Source organism: Panthera uncia (genome assembly GCF_023721935.1).
Source record: "Panthera uncia isolate 11264 chromosome A3 unlocalized genomic scaffold, Puncia_PCG_1.0 HiC_scaffold_11, whole genome shotgun sequence".
Lineage (NCBI taxonomy): Eukaryota > Metazoa > Chordata > Mammalia > Carnivora > Felidae > Panthera > Panthera uncia.
Genome location: NW_026057578.1, coordinates 12,066,015 through 12,071,038, shown reverse-complemented (window position 1 = coordinate 12,071,038; position 5,024 = coordinate 12,066,015). Strand labels below are relative to the sequence as shown.

The 5,024-nt window shown below is 51.8% G+C and overlaps 1 protein-coding gene, 1 long non-coding RNA gene and 3 other non-coding genes across 8 annotated transcripts in view; 4 read left to right on the top strand and 1 right to left on the bottom strand.

Annotated features, from left to right (window-relative positions):
- Positions 1 to 391, bottom strand: part of ZNFX1 (zinc finger NFX1-type containing 1) — a 26,575-nt gene extending 26,184 nt beyond the window's left edge. For both annotated transcript variants that reach the window (XM_049650629.1, XM_049650628.1), the window contains exon 1: positions 302 to 391. The gene's annotated coding sequence lies outside the window, so the exon portion shown is untranslated. The remainder of the gene's footprint in view (positions 1 to 301) is intronic.
- Positions 297 to 4,473, top strand: LOC125936505 (uncharacterized). 3 transcript variants are annotated; one of them, XR_007462041.1, is made up of 6 exons: positions 297 to 371; positions 1,469 to 1,580; positions 2,431 to 2,499; positions 3,231 to 3,285; positions 3,738 to 3,816; positions 4,297 to 4,473. It is a non-coding gene; the product is annotated as an uncharacterized LOC125936505 (long non-coding RNA). The 3 variants fall into 3 exon arrangements; XR_007462039.1 differs by lacking the exon at positions 297 to 371 and adding an exon at positions 1,004 to 1,131; XR_007462040.1 differs by lacking the exons at positions 297 to 371; positions 2,431 to 2,499 and adding an exon at positions 1,011 to 1,131.
- Positions 1,305 to 1,395, top strand: LOC125937200 (small nucleolar SNORD12/SNORD106). Its single transcript, XR_007462295.1, has one exon. It is a non-coding gene; the product is annotated as a small nucleolar SNORD12/SNORD106 (small nucleolar RNA).
- LOC125937201 (small nucleolar SNORD12/SNORD106) lies at positions 3,067 to 3,157 on the top strand. Its single transcript, XR_007462296.1, has one exon. It is a non-coding gene; the product is annotated as a small nucleolar SNORD12/SNORD106 (small nucleolar RNA).
- LOC125937202 (small nucleolar SNORD12/SNORD106) lies at positions 3,516 to 3,609 on the top strand. Its single transcript, XR_007462297.1, has one exon. It is a non-coding gene; the product is annotated as a small nucleolar SNORD12/SNORD106 (small nucleolar RNA).
- Positions 4,474 to 5,024: the final 551 nt, after the last annotated feature.

Sequence of the window (5,024 nt, the reverse complement as noted above, 5' to 3'; positions counted from 1 at the left end):
GGCAGGGGAGGACACAGGAAGACGAAGGGGGCGGCCGGGGCAGAAAAGGAGGGCAGACACGGGGGTGGGAGGCGGAACTAGCTGATGGGGCCGGAGGCAGAGGTGGCGACGGGGGCGCCGAGGGGCGCACGTGGGGCTCTGAGGCGGGTGATGGGGCGGCGTCCTGAGGGGGCGGCGGGGATGCTGAGGCGGGCGCCGGGGCTCGTGGCGGCAGATGTAGTGGCGGGGCGGCGCGGGCGCCGGGGCTCGCGGCGGGCAGAAGCAGGTTCGGGGCCGGGGCGCGGGACTGGGGGTCACTCACCCGGCTCCGGCGCTTCTTCTCGCAGCCACCGCCGCCGCCTCGGCTGGTGCTCGGACTCCGGCCCAGGCTGGTCCGCGGCCCCGCCCGGCGCCGCGCACTTTCGGTTTCCTTTCCCCCCGCAGACACTGGGCGGGGCGAGGGGCCGAGAGAAGAGGAGGAGGAAGAGGGGAAACAGTGGAGTTGAGCTGGGGGGGAGGAGGAGGAGGAGGAAGGGAAGGAGGAAGAGGAGGAGGAGGAAGGGACCTCTGGGCTGCGAACGAGGGGGCCGGGCCCTGATGCTCTGCCGGCGCCTCCGCCCTCAGGCCCGGCAGGGGCGGGTGGACGGACTGGTGTCGCCTCAGCTCCCCACGGCGGCGGGGCCGGCGGGCTCGGGCGGGCGCGGCTGAGGGGAGGCGACTGAGGAGGGCGGGTTAACAGCGCCCAGGGCCGTCGCAGGCCTGAGCCCGCCCCGGAGGAGGGGGAACCCGCCGGGTGGCTTGGTGCGTGTGAAGCGCGACATGGCGGCGAGGCCGAGGAGCCCTTGTGGCCCGGAGTGTACCGGGAAGGGGGCGGGGCTAGGGCGGCCTTGACAACCATAAGATAGCCTTCGCCCCGGCGACTCCGAGACTACATTTCCCAGAGAGCCCCGCGTGGCGCGGGAGGGAACGGGAAGTGCCACCGGCACAGTGCGCAGGCGCGAGAGCCTCCTCTGGTTATATAAGAGAGGTCTAGGGCGTTTCTCGTTCCTTTTTGTCTTTGGCCCTGCTTCTTCTATCTCGTGTTGGGTCGTACCTCATCCGACCCATCCGATGAAGTCTGGGCCCGGAAACTCGGGTTTGCTACTGTGTGTGGTGAGTGGAGATCCTGTTGTTTTCTCTTCGAGATCTCTGTTCCTCCTTTTCCCTCTTTGCTGTCGCCCCTGCCCGGTCTCTCTCTACTGACCTTAAATGGGCCTTAAGGCTTTGAGGAGACGAGTTTAAATTGGGAAAAATCCGCGCCTGCCTGCGGACCTGAGGAGTCCTTGGCTGGTGTAAATGATGACTTCGCTTTTTTCCCCATCAGATCGACAATGGTGATGTCTTTGAACACTTGCCAGTTAGTTCTGATACACCAGCCTCACGAGGCCCGGCCATGTTCTTTTCCAACCGTGGGAAGGATGGCGATTGATGCCCCTTTTTTGGTTCGCAGGTTAGCGCGATCAGAGGGTACCGAATGGATCTTGGAGGAGGGAGGCACTCGCTGCTGGGCCTCCAAGAGACCCCCACGTAGACGTCTCCAGCCTTCGGTCTCCTGACTTGGGGTAAGCATAGGTCTCCTGGCCTATTGTAGGAAATGCGTGCTGTGGGGAGCCTTTTCACCTGCTAAGCAGACTTGGGGGGAAAGAAATGAAGATCTTAATTTTTGACAGCGTGAGTGGGGGAGGAGCAACAGAGAAGACAGGATCTGGAGCGGGCTCGGCGCCCATTGCAGTGAGCCCCATGCGGGACTGGAACTCGCCAACTGAGTCGTGACCTGAGCCAAAGTAGGATGCTCAATGGACTGAGCCACCCAGGTGCCTCTCTCTGCCTTTTTTAATGTTTATTTTGAGAGAGCACTCCCCTGAGTGCAGAGCCAGATGAGCGACTTGATCTCATGAATTGTAAGATCATGGCCTGAGCAGAAAGCAGGAGTTAAGAGGCTCAACTGACTGAGCCACCCAGACAATCCGACCTTAAATGATCTCTTTAAGGTGAATAGATGCTAATTTTTTAAGGCTTATTTTGAGAGTACGTGGGAGCGGAGGTGAGACCAAGAGAGAGGGAGTAAGAGAATCCTGACTGAGCCATCCCAGGGCCCCTAGCTCACTGTTAGATGCCTTAGTGCTCCTGAAAGCACGTTTTTGGGTCCCATTTCTTCACATGTGATGTGGGTTTTTTGGTTTTCGTTTTTGTGATACACTGTTGTGTGCACTTAAATTTCCAAGTGGACGGATAACACGAGTATGGGGCAGCCTGGTGCGGTGGAGGCCGAGGCTGTGTGTGCTGGTGGTAAAAGTTCAGAACAAGGGAGATGGAATACACTGCAAGGGAGAGACTGGCAGGAGGCGGTGCGGGGGTGGGGTGTAGTTACGAGAGACTTTAAAATTCTAAGTCTCTACACCCTTTGTGTAGCTTGGATTCCCGACTCCCAAGATCGAGTCACATGCTCCACCAACCCAGCCAGCCAGATCGATGCCCCACGTAAGGATTTTTTTTATTTTTTATTTTTTTTTTTAATTTTTTTTAACGTTTTATTTATTTTTGAGACAGAGAGAGACAGAGCATGAACGGGGGAGGGGCAGAGAGAGGGGGGGAGACAGAATCGGAAGCAGGCTCCAGGCTCCGAGCCGTCAGCCCAGAGCCCGACGCGGGGCTCGAACTCACGGACCGCGAGATCGTGACCTGAGCCGAAGTCGGACGCTTAACCGACTGAGCCACCCAGGCGCCCCAGGATTTTTTTTTATTTTTAAAGAAAAGCGAAGTGTGTTGACCTAGACGCTCAAGCTAATCTTGCACTGTGTACCCTTTAAATTCACTTGAGTCCAGGAATGACCTCTTAAGGGCAGGACTTAACTGGGGGGACAGATTTTTCTTAAAACTTGCAGTCCCAGAGTGTTTCTGTAAGTACACCCTCAGAAAGCAGGGGTGTCTTAGTTGTTACTGCCAACAGAATACAGGTGTGCTCAAACGTTGAGTATGCAGGTGTTAGAAGTAGATCAAGCAAATATTCCTTGTTCAGTCCTTTTTCTGCGAGAACAAGAGCTCCCTACTGGCATATATGATGACTGAACTTTTTTCCCCAACAGATCGACCATGTTGATCTAACTTTTCTAAGCCAGTTTTTGTCTGATATGCCAGTTGGAGCAGCTCCTCTATTCCCCACACCCTTGGGCATCTAGCTGATTGGGACCTCCTGTTTTTTTTCATCTCAGATTTACTGTTGGCAGAAAGCAGGCTTCCAAGTGGACCAGGAGTGGGAAGGGCTTGGTAAGTGATGTCCACGTGGCTGAGTAGACACAGGATCTGGAGGAGGGAGAGGTAGTAACTGCTTTTCTTTTAAATTGTAAGTGATCTCTACACCCAGCATGCAGCTCAAACTCGGGACACTGAAATCGAGTTGCATACTCTTCCAACTGAGCCATCCAGGCACCCCTGCTTTCACTTTAATTTTAAATGTGGGGATTGTCCTCTTCGTGTTCTGTTCTAACTCAAATTTGGCCATTGCAGCTGATGACCTAACTTTTTTCCCCATCAGATCGACCCTGTTGATCTAACTGAACCATTAGCCAGTGTTTTGTCTGATGCTTTGGCCCCAGAGATAACTTCTATCTCTATCCCTCTATGTGGGTTTTGTTTTTAGTGGGGTTTGAGCTTGCTCTGCTTTTTTCCTCCCAGGAATTGGGTCCTTTATCTTGGTTTTATCTGCTAATTTCTTACAGGTCCGCAGCCCTGTGAGGCACAGGGCAGTAAGTCGATTGATGTAGACTGATCTGCTTGTTTCAGTCTGTCCCATAACAGGTGAGGTTTCTGCAAATGGCATTATTTGTCAGTCCCCTTGTAAGATGGTTAAATGTGCTTCTCCCCCCGCCCCCCCAATAGTGGTGTTGCATTTGCCCGCTAGGGAATAACCTAGGAACCCATTTCCCAAGTGGGTGTATAAAACAGGAGGGGAGAATTGAGGAAGACTGTTAACCTATTGGTACTGCTAGGTCTTGGAAGAAGGGAAAAAATGAAGTTAATTCTGTCTGTCTTGGCAGAAAATACAAAAAAGCAGGAAGCTGCAGGTCATGTTTCAATTGGGATTCTTTTTTGTAAGAAAATCCTTGCTACATGGACCTCCTCTTGAACCTGGCAGCCTGCTTCTAGAATGTTTGGTACTTATTTGTACATCCACCTAGTTCCTGAAGTCTTAACCAGATGTCTCATATCCTAAACAAGGAGCATTGTATATCAGAATTACATGTCAGTATTGCTGATTGTAATCTTTTTTTTTTTAAGGACTTTCTCAACTGGAGTTTGAATACAAGCCTCGAAAAAGATTGGCCTTGACCTTGTGCTTTTCTGAGAAAGGATAATTAATAGTTCTGGATGAATCAGTCTCACAAGGCTTTTGTGTAACCTGAAGACTGTCTAGGGGCCTGTGTGCATTTTGAGGAATAAAGAATTATTGTTGAACTGTGGTAAAATTTCTAACTTGTATCTTCCCAATCTGGAGTAAGAAAATAAAATTCTTCAAATAAAAATGCTCTTATAGTTGGTTAACAGATAAACCTTGAACCCAGGGGTAATTAACAAAATGTCTACAGGGGTCAAACTCCAGGGACAGAGCAAATGGAGGGCAGATCCCAAACTTGGACAAATAGATTCTTTGCTTTATAGGTGACTTAATGAGATTAGTAAATGGGATTGGGGCTATACTTGATTTGGAAAATACCAGACTGGCCAATTTTCCTTCTCCTTTGTCTCCTCCTAGTGTTTCTTCCCCTTGCCCAATAATTGTAACATGTCCTAAGAGTCTAACCTGAGAAAGATGGCATTCCACACGGGGCCATTTATATTGTGCCTTATAAGCTAGCTCTTGGTATTGACTCCGGTGATCACCTCTCCTTGAGTGTGTTGGACCTAGTGATTCCAGTGACTAGAAAACCACAGAAGAGGGCAGGTCACTGGAGATTAGATTCCTGATTTGCTAATTCTCTGGCTAGTTCCCTTCATATCTGTCTTCG